The 19,709-nt window shown below is 41.6% G+C and overlaps 1 long non-coding RNA gene across 2 annotated transcripts in view; it reads left to right on the forward strand.

The window, feature by feature from the left end:
- Positions 1-15,349, forward strand: part of LOC121666926 — a 51,031-nt gene extending 35,682 nt beyond the window's left edge. The window contains exons 5-7 of one of the 2 annotated variants that reach the window (XR_006016844.1): positions 2,731-2,821; positions 13,264-13,469; positions 14,107-15,349. This is a non-coding gene — a long non-coding RNA (uncharacterized LOC121666926). Of the gene's footprint in view, positions 1-2,730; positions 2,822-13,263 lie in introns of both variants that reach the window. The other variant, XR_006016843.1, reaches the window with a different exon arrangement.
- Positions 15,350-19,709: the final 4,360 nt, after the last annotated feature.

Genomic DNA, 19,709 nt, shown 5'->3' on the forward strand with positions numbered 1-19,709 from the left:
TCAGCAACTGGGCTCTGGAGGGGAAGCTGTATGAGAAATGGCTGGGGGCACTTGGTTTGTTCAGCCCAGAGAAGAGGAGACTGAAGTCAGACCTCACTGTGGTCTTCAACATCCTTGTGAGGGGAAGAGGAGGGGCAGGCACTGATCTCTTCACTCTGGTGACCAGTGACAAGACCTGAGGGAATGGCCTGAAGTCAGAGGAGGTTTAGGTTGGATATGAGGAAGAAGTTTTTCACCCAGAGGGTGGCTGGGCACTGGAACAGGCTCCCCAGGAATGGTCACAGCACCAGGATGACAGAGCTCCAGAAGCACTCAGACACACTCTGAGTGTGTGACAATCCATGGTGTGATTCTTAGGGGTTCTATGGTTCCATCCTGTGCAGCGCCAGGAGATGGACTCAGTGGTCTTTGTGGGTCCTTTCCCATTCCAGGTATTCTGTGATTCAATGCAAGGCAGAGCTCAGGCTGCAGGAAGGGCCTGGATGTTTCTCCTGGGGCAGGGACAGGCAGCAGACCTGCCTGCAAAAGCTGTGCCCAGGTGGAGACGCACCTTGCTTGACCCACATGGGGTACTCAGTCCACTGGCTTCTTCCACTCTTTTGACAGAATTCACTCAGTCTAAGACACAAACCTGCTGAAGGTTTTCAAAGTAACCAGCAGCTCTCAGAAAAACATGAAAAGGCAGAAATTCTGCAATTAAACAACTTTTAATGAACTACAGAGGTGTTTTAGTGGGTTTAATTAATTGGTACCTAAATGGATTTATTGATTGGCATTTAAAATTAGGAAGTGAATAGATAATCTAGAGTGTCCTCTCCCTGTTTCATCACTTAGTAATGAGGAGAAACTTCAAAAACATCTGTTATTTACTCACATATCAGCACAAAACAAATATCTGAGAACTTCATACATCTGCTCCCAGTTTCCCTTTCAAAGTCTGAGTGCTTTGTCCATGCTAAATGTGAATTATTTTGAGAATTTTCATATTGATAAGAGATGCTGCATCATTTGGTGCTTGATAATTGAAAACAAATTTCCTAACGTGGCCAGCAATTGACATCTACTAGCCAGACAATTCCTGAAGGAGGTGATCTTTGTTATGTTAGCAGGAGAACCTGTTTTGGTTTGCTGTTCTCCTGCTCCTTTTATCCCCTACAACAGCCTATTCTCAGTCTCTGATGAGTGTGCAGCTCAGTAGAGATTTTCTGAAATAATTGGGGGGTTAATTATTTGGGGGAAAATACTGAAGTAACTTGCAACTGTAAATGTGTGCAACTGTATCTAGAAAAGAAGTAAAACCGGGAATCAATCACAAAGTCTGCACTGCTGCCATTCAGTGACTATGTTGATTCAAAGTTCGATTAAAAAGGAAAAAAAAAAAGGGCATGGGGACACAGGACTGGCAATTAGTCCAGGATTTGGAGTATTTTAGGATGACAATGAACACATTATTTGTGTGTTGTTCTGTCATATTTAACCAACCTACTGTCTTTTGGTGCTCTGGGAAGAGAGAGTTTGGGACTCAAAGTGATGAAGCAGTTTCCCTATGGAATAATTTATGGGAAGACTGAGAGGTCTCTGCTTTACTCCAAAACATTTTAGCAAGACCCAGGCACTGGGGTGATCAAATCAGGTCTCCAGAAGAACATCTAATACCTGAGAAGGGACTGTCATGAATATCCTATTTATAACATGGTATTTTGTACTTCCTCTAAATGGGACTGTACTGTATGTGCAAATTGCTCAGTGCCTGGAGGCCAGAGAAATTATCACCAAAACTTCTGCTTGCTAAAGGGATGGAAATTACCTTATTTGCTTTCCAAGGTTCTAGGAACCTGAGACAGAACTCTGAAATACATAAGGACATAAGATATTGGCTTCATCAGCTTCTGATCTGCCCTGTGCCAATGCCTAAATACATCACAGAATGACCAATCCTAGATCAACATTCCTGGCAATACCCTTATGTAGAAATAAAATCTCAGCACTGCTGTGTTTTCTGCGTCCAGACAGAAGGAAAGCAGATTTTGCTCAATAGTTAACACCACCGTTGATCTAAAAGTGGGTCTGCTATCTCATTGCAATTCAGGTGCTCTTCATCCTTCTGACACAGTCTTTGTTCTCTTGGATATTACTGTGTCCCATGAGCTATTTGCAAACCCCACAATGATAAGCAGTAATGAGAGGAAAGAATGGAATCAGCATTGTTGGGTCTGCCTAGTAACGAGCCAGGAGACATTTTGAATGTAAGCCATGTTCTTAAATTTGCAAACTGCATAAAAAAAAAAGAAGGGGGAGAAAGCAGGAAGAAACTAGACCAGACAGATCAAGATCAAATTCCCCAACATCTGAAGTTTTTCTCATGCCAGTGGGTTTTATACAGAGACTAATTAAGTTGTCTGAAAAAGAGACACCAAAGACTATATGGCAGCAAAATCTGGCAGTAGCTGTACTTCTCTTCATGTTAATTCTCTGAGCTTGAAAAATCTGGTTTCTGTTTCAATGCTTTCAAAGACTTTTTTTTTTTATTTACCATATTTCACTGATAATTATTTCATGCAGTAACTTCTATACAAGTGGTTGCTGGTTGATTATGCTCCAGATGTCTATTAACGTTGATGAATGTATTTTGGTACTAACATTCTGTAGAATGTAAAACAGTTGCAAAAGGACAGATGGCCTCTTGTAATTACTATTTCTGTTATTTATTTATATTTCTCTTTTGTCTAGAACTCCAAAGAGATGAGAAGATTGCTCTGTGAGGTGCATTTTCTTCCCAATGAAAGAGATGATTCCTGGACAAGGAAAAGCAACTTGATAGGTAAGAAGGAGAGAAAATATTTATTTTCTACTATTGTACAGATAAGATGCTGAAGAATAAACATGGGAAGACCTTGGCTACATTTCTGCTAGCAAACTAAACATCACCAGAGATTTTCTCCTAAATCTGAGATAAATGTGCTTTTTCGTGTCCTGTGTGAGCTGGCATGGGTAAGGTGCAGGAACAACCACAAACCATGGATAAATGCAAAGAATAAATTTATTTTCATTACCTTGTCAAACAGGGGACCCCTAAAGCAGTACCTGGGCAGAGGCACACAAGCAAGGATGCAGGCACCATGGATTTTGATCCATGCTGGAAGACCAACAAACCTGCTGTTTTCACCTGTGTTTCAGGCATCCACACAGGTGTAATTTATCACTGGGCTTTGTTTTTTCCACAGCAGGGCAGGAATCACAACATAGGGTGCCTCTAAGCCTGTCAGAAGCCTGTGTTATTTAAACACAGATGTTCTATTTGTCCAACAGACAAGGCCAAACAACAATTAGTATAATATGTGTGGGTTTTGACCCCTCGACTGAAAGTCTCTTGAGTATGTTTGCAATCTTTCTCACTCATCTTCCATTATTTCCCCACATGTGCCAACTCTTAAACACTCTTAAACTCCAAAAACGATGTCTGAATTAAAGTGTCTGGCTCAAGCTGACTTTCAGATTGTGCCCAAAAATTGTCTGAGAGAACCTTAGCTGGCTCTGTAAAAAACCAGTTTCAACAACTAGTTTAATAATTTAAAATAGAGAAGTCAGAATTGTAGTGCCCCTGTGTTATCTGATTTGTGCATGGAGCCGTAGTACCATTTTAACACAAGATCAAATTGACACAACATTAACACCTGCAATGTAATTGTCCACTTACATGTTCTTAGTCTAGTGGAAATACCGTGACAATCCTTATCCCACCATCTAAGGGGTTTAAGTTAGATCTTTCCTGCTTTGGCAGAAGGACTAATGAAACCAGAACTTCACCTTCTGTTTAGAGTTAGCAACAGCACTGAAACCAGTATTTTGTGTGCTTCTGAGGAAAATGAGATGATCCCAGATATAAATTTGGGAAGGCAAGTTGGGCATGCAAACTTCATTAAAGAAATATTTTTTAAAAGATACATTTGGGAAAATAAATGGCTTCTATTTAGACACTGCAACTGGACCAATTATCTGACCTCCTTTCTGCAACAGCTGCATCCAAAATGTTTTAAGAAGTAATTTTTAGTGTTTTGACAAAAAGACAATCTTTTGGCTTTTCTTGGAACTTGGATTAGTAATGGAGAGAACATCTCCAAGGATGGAGACTCCAGATTCTCTGCAGGTACCTGTGATAAAGTTCTGACCACTCTCACAGTAAAAAATAATTTCCTTATATTGGGGTTGAATTCTGCATGTTGCAGATTGGATCCACAGCTTCTCCTGTTGTCACTGCACACTTCTCTGAAAAGTCTCTTGGTCTTCTCTGTATCCTCCAGCCAGAGAGAATCAGACAGCAAAAAATCCCCCCAGAATCTCTCTTTTCTTCACACAAACTCAGTTTCTTCTCTTTCTTCTTTTACAACTGGTACTGCTGCTCCCCATCCAGGTTGAGGGCTCATCTACACTGACTGCATCCAGTGAGTCCCCGTCCACTGGACTCAGACCACGTCTGTCGTTCACTGGAGAGCTCAGGACAGGGTTCACCAGCTGGGTGTAACAAAGGCTGACCAGAAGAGAAGGATCAATATAATGAGGCATGATGGCTGAATTCTGGCTAATGCAGCCCAGGAGGGTGCTGCCTTCTTTATTACAAGGACACATTGCTGGTGTCTGGTGAGCCTGTGGTCCAGCAGGACCCTCAGTTGCTCTTCTCCAAAGCTGCTTCTCAGAAGTCCCAGCCCCCATCTGGTGCTGGGGTTACTTTGTCTCAGGGTAAGGACTTTGCTTTTGCCTTTGCTGAACTTCATGAAGCTCCTATCAGCCATATCTCCAGCCTGGCAAGGTCTGCTTGAATAGCAAACATCTTCTGCAAACATGCTGAGAGAGAGCTCTGGCACATCATCCAATTCATTAATAAAGTTGTTAAGCAGTTAGCTACTGACCCCAGTATGGATCCCTAGGGGATGTCACCAGGAACCAGCCACCAGCTGGACTTAGCACTTCCAATCACTTGTTGTTTAACATTTTTCCTTCTCTAGTTATGTCAAATCTATTCTGAATAAGGAAAAAGTAAAAAGGAAGAATTCATTTTGTGATAGTAACGTAACATATATGAATAAAATAATCAAAAATATGTCCATAGCAATTAGTGGCCAGCTCTGGACTGTAGAAGAAAATTGATATTAATAAGGTTTATGTTGGGTTCTGTTTCCAGTGCCTCTGCTGCTAAAAAAGCCTTGGATTTATTACACATTGGGTATTTTTTCACTTATAATGATAAAATGTTTTGAATAAACCAATTAACTAATATTATTGACAATAGCAGTATATTAGAGCTATTGTCATACCTATTACTAGTGTACAACTAGTCTTTAACTATTTCTATAAATTCAGTCGCCTCAGACTAAACTGAGTTAGTGAAGTAAGCCAAATAATCTACTAGGATGGTCCATTTCTGTCTGTGAATTCCTCTGGAGTTTGATTTCAGTTAGAAAAGAGTTTCAGTGTATGTGAATTCAGCATCAGGATTTCAGAGCAGTTCTGTAAATACAATGAGCAGCAATGTTCTTCAACTTTAAATTTGCTTATGCTGAGCCAGAACATTGTTGGATTTTTTTGACTTTTTTTTTTTCATTTCCCATTATTATCCCTATTTGAATGGTATGGGGAGACCACAAGAGAAAGGCACCCTGCTGAGTTATTGCATAACCTTAAGAAAATGATCTGTCCTTGCCTGGACAGAAGAGGGCTGATAACAAAAGCCCTTCCTGGGAAATATTCAGGCACATTCCTAAATATATCATAAGGGTGAACATTTGCCATCCATAAAGTTAACTACATCCATAAATCATTTATAGTTCCTAGGCTCTAAGGGGTGGGTGTGCATTCCCTCTACCACCTTAAAAGCTCTGTTTGTGGTACAAATTATGACCTAATTATAAACACAGTATAAAGCTCTGGTGCAAACATGTCTGTTTTTCTCCAGCAGAGCAGCTGAAAGCAGCCAGGAGCAGTAGCAGTGGTGCTGCTGGTAGCAGGTCTCTTGTTAAGACACCATCCCCTGATCATGCTTGATGTCATTCCAGTTATATCTGACTCCTATCACTTCTCTGGGCCAGCACCAGAAACCTGCAGCAACAACCAAATATGTCACTAACATGAGCCAAAATTCATTTTATCAAACTGTGCATTGTCCCATGACATCTTTCCCTACTTTTTGCTATTTGCTGCCTCTGAGTTAAGACATTAGAGGATGTCTTTTGGAATGGAACATCTGATAACAGGAATTTGCAAGGCAAGAATGGAGCAGTATCAGCCACGTAGCACCTGCTGCGTGTGTGAGCTCCTTTTAAGTGAACTCCATTGCAGATCCCAAAGGGCACTTTCCTGCCTGTCTTGCCTCTTACCATTTTTCCTCTCTTCTCCTTCTCCAGTGCTCTCTCACTTCTGTTTCATGCCACATTTATTAGATTTCTTTTAGAAGCACTTGCTCCTCAGGTGGAGAAATGTAGTCACTGTTCCCTCCACTATTAATTTTAATTCATCTTTAATGCTTACACAATTCCTCCCTTGAATGGTTTAGCCTAAATGTCTATTTTCCTTTGCATCAAAGACTGACCTTAAATCCATTCCCATACGTAATAACCCTCTTTCATTTTATTTTGGCTTTATAATGAATGTACTTGCTGGAAAATGACGACAACAGACCTCTAAAGGTTGCTGTCTTCCTCTCAGTCTCTCAGACTGGCTCTCTTCACACAGGTTGACATTTAAAATCTATGCCTACATGTTGTATGCACACACAAACAGACAAACATATATTTCTGAAACACAGGAGTGAAAATGCTGCCTGAACACAGCAGTGTTAGAAACCCACCACATCTTAGGCCTGACCTAGTGAGCCAGAAGTAACCAATTCTTTCTGATTTCAGTGGGGTTTTTTAACACAAACACACTTGATGGCTTGATTGTTTTTAGGATTAGTCTTTCTTGGTTAACTTTAATTCAAGTTATTGGAAATTCCATGATGTTATGGAAAGCTTTGGGGTCCACCATGGGAAAACATTTGTGAATTGAAATAAGATGATAACTCAGCATTATGTACAAGGCAACCCTGTTGCTTAGACACACTAGAGGAGTGCTAGTACCAGAAGAAGGAGAAAAATTGCAGAGGGAAATTCCATGTGGGAGGCTGGAAGAGTATCAAGACAGCATTAGACTGCAGTCTATCTCCTTTAAACTGTGTACCTGTAAAGGCTACTTTCTGTATATCCTTAATTGCTGAATTTGACTGAAGATAATAAAAGCATATGCTTGCCCCCGTGTGGAAATAAAGACTCTTTCAGGTATACCAGTCTCAGGAATCAAACACTGAAGAGTCTGTCATCACCTGCAAGTGAATTTCAGAAAGACCATGTCCATCTTTGAAGGATTAATCTGTCTGTAGTTGATAAGTTTGGAGTTCACCCACCCCTATGGGGACAGTAAATATTGTGCCCACTTTTCACAGCCTGCACTGCAAACAAATGAGTTTGCCCACTTCTTTCTTTGCCACCACACCAGGGAATGACATTTTCCTATTAACCAGTGTGGGGGGGTTACATCTGCTGGAGCTACCTAGCCAGCATATTACACAACACTGATATAAATGTTTTACTTCAGAAATTAGTGCCAGTAGAATTCTGCACAATGTTTAGAACAGGCAATGGAAGGGAAGGGCAGTTAAATAAGGTGCTTAAGTCATTAAATGTTTCCATTATAAATATTTATCTTTGTAAACTAAGCACACTGCTATTCCCTGAAAGTCATCAGCTATTAATTGTATAATCTGTGATCGTAAATACACTTCTGTTGTTTCCTATGCATTTTGGACTCTAAAGGCTGAGAACAGTTGAAAAGCAGTCAAAATTTATTTCCAAGCAACTTGTTCACTAGACAGATTTCCTTAATAGCTTTTTCCTTGGAAGGATTTGAAATTGCACCATATCATACGTCGAAGCAACCATCTCAGAGATGGATTTGAAACATTGAAGATGAAGGGGGCTCCAGTAAGTCTTCACAAACTCATGGATAGGTGATCTTGCTGTATAAATTTCCTAAGTAACCACATATGAGCATAAAAATGCCTATTCCAAGCAACGGTGAATGTCCATTTTTAGAAGCATGCTGTCACCAACAGCAACTGCAAGCAAATACATACTGTGTGAGAGTATAACAAAAAGCTAAGTAAATTATATTTTTCCCTCGTGGTCTGCCAGCCACTGCAAGGGCTCTCCAGCAGCACCTCTGTTCCATATGGGCTATGACAATATGGGCATCCTTAATACAAATAAATGTGAATTATTTGTTCAGTGGGGAAGCTGATTGTTTTCACTCTATTTTATGGTCTTTCCATCCCTCAGTCTTTCTTTGCATGACAGTACCATTGGCCCCCAGCTACACCAGGCCAAATGATGTCTCTCAAGCCACAGGAATCCCATGATAGAGGACTCATGCCCTGGACCATGTAGTAACAGGTGACTAAGTCATGGAAGTGAACTCTTGTATGCAACAGAACACCATGAGTGCCTTACCAGGCATCTTACAGCATGTGATGAATGTTCTTTATAACTTTCTACAATCAGTGCTCTGCCGTGGCAGTCTCCTGGCTGCCAGGTAAAACTGGTGGTGGGATATTTACTTACATTTAAACAACAATAACTGTCATATACACATTCCAAATGTGACTGCCAAGTTGGATGATCAGATGGAGAGGATAAAATCAGTTGCATCATCTAGCGGAAAATTAAGGGCAGGATTAGAAAATGGTTGGATGAATAAAATACTGAAAGGACTTGGATTTTCTCTGGTTGGTTGGCCTCCCTCTTGCAAAGTATAATTGTGATTGTAGTGATAATTGGGATTATGATACTTGCTTTAAGTTGTGTAAAAACTGTGACTGTAAATGCAACACAAGGAACAAATGTGATGTCTGTAAAGAAGCAAAGTGAGGCTTATGAAGGCTTGAGACAAAAACCTCAAAGGGGGGAAACGTTGCCAGAGGAAGAACTATTTGCCCACCTGGTGGAAAATACAATGCTTATTCTGTAGGATCATGTTAAACATTAAACAGAAGAAGGAACAAGAAACTGCACTTGGTTAACCAAGTGTCTCACAAAACAATGAACCAGACTAGTTATGCCAACACAGCCCAATATTTAGGAAGTGACACCAAGTTCATGGAGAACTTTGGGGTTGATGACCACCAAGGACCATGGGAGGGACCCCAGTATAAAAGAACGCACAGGCCAAGGGAAGGGAAAATACGTTCATGACTTTTGGGAAATGATTATTGTATGCATGTTTCTTCTGGGAAAACTTATGAATATGCAAGTAAAATACAGTGTTGCAACAGGAGCTTTTTCTGTAGTTGGCATGTACAATAGGTGGAGATATCCCCAGGCTGTAATATAGAATTCCTGCTCCTTAATGCAACATTGGTGTTGAGGGGTTTATTCTGCCAGTTTCAGTAACACCTTAATGCCACATCTGCACATCTTTTAAATATCTCTAGGGATGGTGACTTAACCACTTCCCTTCACAACCTCTTCCAATGCTTGAAAACCCCTTTGGCGAAGACATTTTTCCTAATATCCAACCTAAACTTCCTCTGGCACAATGGGAAACCATTTCCTCTTATCCAATTACTTCTTTTTTGAGAAGAGACTGACCCCCAACTCGTTACATCCTCCTTTCAGTAGAGAATGAGCCTCCTTTTCTCCAGCCTAAACACCCCCAGCTACCTTTAGCTGCTCCTCATCAGACTTGTGCTCCAGAGCCCTCACCAACTTTGTTGCTCTTCTTTGGATGGGATGACCACAGGCATCGAACAGGGAGTGAAACAACCACTCTCTTCTTTAGGTTTGAGAGGCACAAGTACAGTCAGGGGTAGGTGCAAAACAATGGGGAGAGCTTGAAGTGAGGGCCAAAACCTCAATCTTAAGCTCAGCACAAGCTTGGCAGGTCTGTGGAGGGAGAGGAGAGAAAGCCAGTTGCTAGACTGATGCATTTTCTTTACAGTCATGGGATCCCAATGTCCCTTCAATTGTATCCATAGCCAGTTTACTTTCCTAACATCCAGGAATTTCAGGGGGCATTTTTATCTTTAGATGACCTCTCAGCTGGTAAAGAATCATGTAGCCTACAAGTTAATTAGTCACATCGCAGCAGTGCAATTCTGTATAGAGCAGTCAAGTCCAGCAAAGCTTTGTAAGTTCACAGCACATGGAATCCTGACACTTCCCTCTCCTATGCTTCTCTTTATCAAATGCATCTACTCCCCTCCCTGCAACAACTGCCATATTAATTAATATTTTACTTGGAACTGATTTCTTTGTGAAGGTGACAATGTCTGTGTGTCTGTTTCTTTGTCTGCTTATCAGAGAATTGCAATGTCAGTGGAACACTGCTGAACGCTGGAACACAAGTTCTATTTGCCAAAAAAACCCAACAGCCAGATTTCCATATTTACAGAAACACTTTTTCTGATCATTTTGTTTAAAAAGTTTCATCCTTTACATTTATTTATTTTAAAAATAGCAGTCAGCTTGTAATTAAAAGGGTTTTTGTAAACAAACACCAAAACATTGCATTTCCAAAGCCTCTAAAATAATTTTTGATGTCTTGAAGTTTTTTCTCTTGATTTTTGAAACAAAATTTCATCAAAATCAATGGGGCTTGGTGGACAATATTGAAAGTATTGACTAAAGTTCCTGGAAAATATCAGTGAGCAAGTACAATCACACTCAGTATCTTGGAAGGAGCAACTGACTATAGAAATTTGTGTGCAGCATTCCTAAAAAAAACAAACCCCAAATCTGTTGCTGCCTGCTGTTAAGATCTGGCAAGTAGCTTTGCAGATTGCAAAGGTTCCTGCAGTTTTCAGTTCCTCTGTTCTGTGCTGCACAGCTCTTTACTTAGCACTAAATTTGCCTATAATGATCACGCTTGTGTCTAATTACTATTCATGTGCACTCTCTGTGCTTTGTCATCACTCCTAAGGATTGAATAACATCTCTTAGGATAAGGAGTAAAGTAGAAGGAATGAAATTGTTCTGTCATTTGGAGGTATGCCATGGCTCACATGAATGTCACTTGGTGCTGCCAGAAAATCTGGAAGTTGAACCTTATCCCCACTCTCTCTCCACTGAATTGATTTCTCACAAGTCTTGCTCTTGAGTTTTTCATCTCTGGGTTTTGAAATCATTAGAATAATTTTGACATTGTTTCCATGACAAGATCAGTAAAGGTCTTGCTCTTAAAGCCTGGTTGGGGCTGTGAAGGTTGTCTGTGTGTAGCCTACATGCTGAGTTTCTACTCAGTGTTAAAAGGTCATCACATCAGTCAGCTGAAATCTCATATTCCCATATGGAAGGGCACCCAGTGTTACTGGAAACTGCTACTCCAACTAAAGGAAAGAGACCTGTTCTGTGCTGAAATTCCAGCTAAAAATATATGTGGTGCTAACAGCTGCCCTGGTTGCAAAAGGAGTACATATTTGTGCTTCATTGAGGCTGAAATCACTCCCTCAGATGATCGTGAAATATTATTAGAGATGTGGTTTACTGGTGAGTTTGGCAGTGCTGGGCTAAAGGTTGGGCTCAATAGGCTTAGAGGTCTTTTTCAACCTTAATGATTCCGTGATTCTAAGTACTGAAAGATTAGTTTTCATTAGATAAGCACTTTGACATTTCAGAATTTTTGATCTTGCTCAAAATATTAGGAAATTTCTCTTAAAAAATTACTTTGAAAAACAAGCATATGGGATCCACAATGACATTTCTGATTTTTTTTTTTTTTTAATTTTTATTGGTTTTGGTTTTGTTTCTGGCAACCTTTATGAAAAAGGCCAATTTTGCAAATTCTTATGCGGCAACTTCCTGCATTTGAGAAGTGGGAGTTTTTTCTTTCCTTTTCCAGCTGGCAGGCCATGCTGGTTTTCCAGCACAGCTAGTACTGAAAGACTGGTAGGTGCAAACACCATTTGACTCCTCCCCAGAAATATCTCAGTCAGGGAGAGTGAATAATCCTCTCGCACTGCCTGCAGAGGGAACTAAGATGCCACCTTGGAGTGCACAGCTAATTTTTGGACATCCAAAACTCAGAGTGATGGATGTCACTCAGGGAAACCAAAGGAATTGGAATACTTTTATGTATTAGAAGTATTAACTTAACTTAGACAAAGAGCTGCAGTATTAAATCCATGCTATGTTTTCCCCATCAAAACTAGATTAAAAATGCCTAAGTGATTTGGAAGGTGAGGTCAGAAACAAAGAGGTTGCAGGTGAGGAAAGTAGTATCAGGCATCAAAAGGATTCTCATATTTTATTGTAAGGAGGAAAGAAACATGTCAGGATAAAACTCTGACATATCTCAGAGATTTCAGTTGTTACAAGAGAAAGATAAATCTATCTTTTCATCTCCTGAAAGGAGTTTGCTTGTTTCCATCTTTCCTTTTAGGAAAAAAAAAAAAAAAAAAAAAAAAAAGAAGGCAAATCTTTTTCAGTCTGACATCAGATTTGCTCTCTGAGTAAATGGGTTTTGGAGTTCCTTATCAAAATATTCTGGGAAACTATCATACAAATGCAGTATATATTAGAAATGTCAGAATACCATTTGTGAGCAGAAACGAACAGCATGGGAACAGAAAGGGAATATCTGTGCGGTGTTTTTAAATTAGGATGCCAATACTCTGATTTCTAAAATTCAATCAAAGCATGAGTGTTGGAGATAAAGGAAATGCTGCACCTCATAAGTAAATGTTTTGTACAACCAGCAGCTTTACAAAGAGGTTCATGGGGTGCTGGGGTTTTTTTAAATCTTAAATTTTATATCAAAATTAAAGCAAATACCCTGAATTCTCACCAATATGTGTGAACTAAGTTCCAGTCCTCCTAACTTTAACAACTGACTGTCACTTGAGAACTTAATTCACAACTGTGAGGGCTGTGAGCCCTCGGCACTCCCTTGGAGGAGAGAACCCTGAGCCCCAAAACACTCGCGCTGGAGATAAGCAACCCTCCTCTGGGTCATGGTGACAAAAAGAGCCACTCCCAACACGCCTTGCTTCTTCATGGTAATGGCCTGTACCCCGTTGGCTAATTGGTTTCTACCCCACCCCTGCCTTCCCCATATAACCTCTGTCCCAACCCCTGATGACAGCAGGGTGTTCTTGTCCCTGCCTTTCCTTCACAGGGGCTACTGGACCATGAAGGACCTCTGTGGAACTGCCATACAAGGCTCTTGTCTCTCTGTCCCCAGGTTCTGCCCGGGTGGTTTCACAAAGAGCTGGATCACAAGAGCTGATATCACTTGTAGCAGAGAAGTTGCTACACTTGCTGAAATCACCTGTCTCCCAGGGAAGTTGCTAAAGCCCCTGGAAAAACCGTTCCCAGGCAGGATGCTTTTTCTAGGAAGGTCGCAACACACCGGGTTGTCCACCGGACCCCTGAAAGTGATACACAATGGTAATTCAAAAATCATTCTGCACCTCTGAAGTATTCTGATAATTTTTTGAATTAGGATATAAAAACAGCGTTTTCACTGCAGGCCAAGTATTCAAGTGTAGATGTCCAGAAGAGGCCTCAGGAGTGATTAAATCCAGGGATCTTAATTAATCTGACTTCTTCATTGCCAGATATCTAGAGCAGAAAATCCAGCTTTATGTTGATTGTCGTGGTCTTCAGCCTGAGGTAGCCTCAGTCCATAAGAAATTAAAGACAGACAAACAAGCAAAAAAATAGTTAATTCCATGCTGTAAGACAATTCTGTCCATCCACAGAAAACAGCAGATCCATTCCAGATTTCAAGACTGAAAATTATTTCAAACCACTGCAAAGGATGGGTAACTACTGAAACAATCAGTGAAAAGAAATAAAAGCAACCTTACAACATATTCAAAAGATTTGGTTTGAGTTTGACTTTCCTATAATGCAAATAAAAAATCTGAATTAGTCATTTTGAAATGAAGCAATAAACATTTTTTCACTCTAAAACTGCCAGCCTAGGGCAGGATGGTTTGATGTTGCCATGCCTATTTTACTAAGTGAAATCCAATAGAAAGCAGATTTGTTTAATGACTTTTATTTTCTTAATGCCATTTAGTTCCCCTGAGGTTTCTGTAAGTTCTTCTGTACTGCAGACTCTGTTCAAAGTAGAAGAAATTCTGGATTGAAGATCTTCTGGAAAGAGATTTTATCAACTGACCCACATCACTGTCAATGTGCACAGAATGATTTTATTCAAGAGAGCAATGGACTGAGTCAAAACTACAGCATTGGAGCAGGATCATTAGCTTATGGCTTATCTGAATTCTGTCTAAGAGGTCCATCTAATACAACCGCTGCAGAATAAAGCGGAAAAAAAATCCCCATTCTTCAGTAAAATCAGCTAAGAAAGATACACACGCGTATAACAATGGGGCTGCAATCCTCAAAGCGACGCCAGCTTGTTTGTTTTCCTCTTTATGGAAGAGGAATGCTGTTTACAGTGCTGTGTGCTCCAGCAGAAATCCCAGCACACACAAGAGCTTTATCTTTATTGGCCTCTGCTGCTGCAGCCGTCTCTGTGGGTTTCTTTTTGTCCTTATCAGTGTTAATGGCAAAGATCATTGCAAAGCACAACAGAAAGAGAAAATATTGTCATACATCACATGGCACGGTGTAAGTCTCAAATTGGTTGGTGCTACTAACCATAGCCAGAATTAATACTATGTTACACAGGAAAGAATCAGAAAAATACTGCAAATATAATCAGTTAAACTGGGTTGCAGTTCAAGTACCCAGCTGAAAAATGCTTGAACAGAAATAACGTCACAATTAATACAGACAGCCACACAAGTAATAATGTTATGTATTCAGATGGTTTCTGCTAGTTGAACCTCATGTAGCTCTATGTACTGTGTGACTTTCAGAGTAGCAGGTTGAACTGGATGTGGGGTTATGCCATTGGGAAACACACACTTTTACCCTTTTTTTGACAGTGTTTTTTTCACTGTACATTGTCACCAAAAATATAAAGTAATGCATTTAATAGCATCCTTTACAAATATAATTTTGCAGCTTTATCTGAATCAGTTGACAATTCCTTTTACCAAAATTAAAAAAAAAAAAAAAAAATTCTGAAAGCTTTCAGTAGCCCTTCCAGGATTTTTTTTGTACCAAAAACCAGTTCAACTTGCTATTAATGCTATTCATTACTGGTGCATATGTAGTAATTAAAACATTTGATTTACTTTTACATTATTTCACCTTCAGAATGTTATTTATGAATAATTGCCTGTCATTTTACTGTGATATAACACAATGAGACCTAAGATCCCATTAATATTAAAAATATATTTAAATCACCTAGTTGTTGCCATGAAAGAAAAAGAACACTGCTTGCTTTCCAAATTATTTTGAACCCAAATTTGGTAAAATAATACAAATCTTGAAACTTTTGAAGGAATGTTGAAAAAAACCAGTGATGTTAATACTTTCTCTTCAATATAAATTAATTTCTTCCGATCCAAAATATATAATACTGGTTTATCTGGGCTATTGTTCAAATACTTCTTCTTCCAAATACATTTACCAGGAGGTAACTGTAGTTTTCATTGGGATTTGGGAGGAATAAAGCTGCATGGAAGTGTTATATCTCACACATACCCAAATTCCTTTCAGAAGTATTTTATTTTTCTTCACAGTGCTGCTGCATATTTGGATTAAGAAATAGTTCTGTGTCATAATTGAAACTCATAGAGGGTTTTGATGGAAAGTCTATATCTATGCACTACACCCGACTCCGGGTTTGGTGCTTGGCAGGCTTTGATTGCTGGATGTGACATCCCTGCTGTCACTCCCGGTGGTTCAATGCTGTCAGCTTGTGCCCCATCCCCCGCTGACATTCCCGCTGCATAAGCAGCCCACAATTACCGAAGTGAAAGGCTGTCTTTGCCTCCACAAGAATGCAGCCCTGCCCTGGGGCGTGCAAAATGAAGGGGTTGCAATCACCAGCCTGGGAGAAGCCGTTCCTGAACAGCCCCTTTTGATGGAAGTTCGGGTCTGACTTTCAGAGCCGTACTCAATGTGCTAACACACATAATTGATGCCTTTTCATCCTCCTTTGTTCAAGTCTCCAGTCAGCTTAATTAAGATCTTGTGAGGCAGTAATGAAGTAAACATTTCCACGAATATCTGCATTAGCTGGGTGGCAGATGCCTGCAATTAAAATACTGTAGCTATATTAGAGCACATATATTCCATGTTGCTTTCAGATCTGCTCAAAACTTCCCAAAAGAGTGTTTGTGAGTTTTTCCAAAAAACTGATGGAAAAATACCAGCCTGACCCCTGAACCAGGACCTGCACAAATACCAAGGGACTTCAATGCGACATGAACTAGACCCTTACAGAACTTGGGCTCACCTTTGATTTTCTTTTTGTGAAAAGAGCTTTGACTATGGTGACGTATGTTAGACAAATTGTATAAAGTCATTTGGGTGTTACAGTGCGGATACTGCAAAACGATGTATCAGACAACGAGGCCCATGGAAAAGAAATATATATGGACTGATTCTTGCTAGATGTTTCAGAGAGATGTTTATTTCTCCAGCTGCATGGCCGGGATCTGCTGAGGAGCTGCAGCAATCCCGGGACCCGAGGGTCCTTGCCCGCACAGGGGAACACAAAACAACCAAGGGGGAACAAGGCTGAGCAGGGGCAGGGAAGCCCCGTGTCTGTGCCCTCAGGGCCCCTCTCCCAGGGCTACACGGCAGGGGAGGGACCCCAACATTTCACCCGTTTATTTTTAACAAAAAGAGATTTAAAACTTAACATTGAAAACAACTGGATAAACATAACAAGAACAGTTTCAAGACAAAACAAGCTACCCTCCTGAGTCTGTAAATGTCCAAACAGATTCTCTGGAACATCTTAAGGCTGACAGAAGGGAGACAGAACTCTCTGAGCTTGCTTTGTGGGGAAACTGAGGCAGGAGAGGGTTTAATTTCTTCCCTCCCCCTTTTCATCCCCCCCCTCGGCATCGGAGAGGAATTGTAGGGAAAGGGAATTGTATAGGGAAGCCATGGGGTGAAAAACGGATTAGGAATAAACTGGGGATGGGGTAAACTTAGGAAAGGGTTCATATTGGGTATAGGGTAAAAGGGGAAAGTAGGCTGTGGGTAGGGAAGTTGCTGGGATGGATCTTGTTTATAATTTTGTGCATAACGGCTGCCTTTGACTGGAATACCTCCAGGCCCAGTAACATTTGCTGCTTGTAAACCCTTCCTTCCTTGCACCATATCAAATTGTACAACTTCCCCATCTCCTACACTTTGCAGGTAATTTTTAGAGTTATTCCTTTTAATGGCAGTTCTACGGATGAATAAATCTTCCCCTGTATCATCTCGTGTTATAAATGCATAGTTGTTTTTGACATTGTATCATTTCACAGTTCCTGTAACTTTCGTGGCTACAACTTCTCCTATCACGTGCTTGCATGTTCGTAGTGGCTGCTGGTCCCGTGTGGCCGCTGCCTCGCCGACTCCAATGTCTGAGCTGGGCCCCCACGTTGCGGCTGCTCCGCGCCCTCCGACCGGCGCTGCTCCGGTGCGTGTCTGGGCTCTGCGCGGCCCCGCGTTGCCATCGCCGCAGGCCCCGCGCCCTGCGAGCGGTTCTGCTCCGCCAGCTCCACACTGCTTTGAGAGAGGCTCCATTACGGCTCGGTGCTGCGCTGCGCGGCTTCTCGTGTCGCTGTGGAAATCGCTGCTTCTCGCTCTACAGGACTCTCCGAGCTGTGTGCTCAGAGTGGGTTTCCACGCTGGCCCTCGGTTCCTGGCTGCTCGTGGGGGCCGCCTCTCTGCTGCACGTGGCTCACGACACCCGTGGCACCTGCAGCATCGCTCCCTCACTCGCGGTCGAGTGGCCGGGGACCCCAAGACAGGGATGGGGTCCGCGATAAGGCGCGCGCTCCCGAGGGGGACGGCCACTTCCAGCACAGGCACCTCTGCTGGCACGGCTGCAGTCACACACTCCTGGGATGGCTGCCGCACGGTCTCGGCCATGGGATTATGGCCATCCTCTGCTTTAGGGGTAATGGGACTATACAAATGCTCCTCAAGAGCTTCGCTGATTACAAGGGATGCATGGAGAGCTTCTATCACCAGTGCATGTTTTGTTTGATCTCTTATCTCATCCCAGATCTCGTGCCAAAAACACCCGTGATTAATTCCAGTAATTCCAGGAGGATTAATATCAAAAAGTAAGTCTTGAGAAATAGAAAAGAAATTTTTGAAAAGCCAGTTAAAAAAATGTTCTAGATCTCCAGGAACAAATACTTTCCTGTTTTGTTGTTCAAAGATTCTTTTAACTTCTAGATACATTTTCTTCTGTGGTTCAGAGAGCCACATTTCCCACGATTCTTCGATAGTCCAGAGGGAATATCCAAACCAAGGCGAGAAGAGAGAGAGATCTAGAGTGGTTTTTACTCACGAATTTTCTGTCCTTAGGGATCGGTGTCTTGCCAGCATTCCTGCACCATTTATTACAGTGTGGATACTGCAACATGATGTATCAAAAAACGAGGCCCATGGAAAATAAATATATATGGACCAATTCTTGCTAGATGTTTCAGAGATGTTTATTTCTCCAGCCGCATGGCCGGAGCTCTGCCCAGGAACTGTTCCAGTCACGGGACCAAGGGTCCTTCTGCCCGCGCAGGGAACACAAACCAACCAATGGGAACGAGGCTGAGCAGGGGCAGGGAAACCCCGTGTCTGTGCCCTCAGGGCCCCTCTCCCAGGAACACATGGCAGGGGGAGGGCCCCAACATTTGGGCGTTCATTTTAGTTGTTGAACTTTAGTCAGGGTCAGATTTAAGAGGGATAGAGTGAAAAGGATGGGTGAAAAAAGACAAGACACTCAGTGGAAGAAGGGACATGGTACCTCAGCTCCTTTCCCAGAACAGTCACTGGCATGACTTACGAGGTTTGAGAGTTCATAATATACACACATCTGACCATGCCTTTGAATTCAGGACAAGAGGATGGGTCTAGATATCATCTGTGGCATGGAATATCCTAATTTTCATTGAAAGGTGCTTGACTACTCTACTTAAAGGCTCTTGAACTGAACGCTTTATCTCAAACTACCACCCCTCACAGCCAAGTAGGTACTTCCAGACTTGCAATTGCTCTGAAATACACAGGCTGTGTGCTTAGGGGGGACAAAACAGCTCTCGTTTGGCATCTACACTACACCTAGGCTAGAGGTATCTCCAAAAAAAGTACTCATCTCCCTGTGCCAGAGAGCAGCAGGCTGTGACCTCATTAGCTTTGGCCATTAGCAGGTAAACCCCCACCTGGGCTGGGAGAGCTTCCCTGGCAGGTTTTGTTATCCTGACAGCTCTGAAGGACACAGTTCAGGACCAGGCAAGCTGGTGCTCAGAATAATCTGATAGACAAACCATGTGGAGCAGAAAGGAAAATAAATCCAAGAGAGCTGGCTTGTAGGTATTGCTGCAGAGAAGAAAGAGGCAGCCCGCCCAAAGGGCAAGAAATTAGAAATGGTTGGCTTTGACATGAAATTTATTGCACAAAAGTGTCCCTTAATTTATGCAAGATTTTTTAAATTGGTTTACTCAAAGAGAACACCCATGAAAAAGGGATGGAAGGAAGGAAGGAAGGAAGGAAGGAAGGAAGGAAGGAAGGAAGGAAGGAAGGAAGGAAGGA

The sequence above is a fragment of the Corvus kubaryi genome, unplaced genomic scaffold, assembly GCF_017639235.1.
Source record: "Corvus kubaryi isolate FWS band 111438036 unplaced genomic scaffold, C.kubaryi_AGA036_p1.0 37354, whole genome shotgun sequence".
In the NCBI taxonomy this organism is placed as follows: domain Eukaryota; kingdom Metazoa; phylum Chordata; class Aves; order Passeriformes; family Corvidae; genus Corvus; species Corvus kubaryi.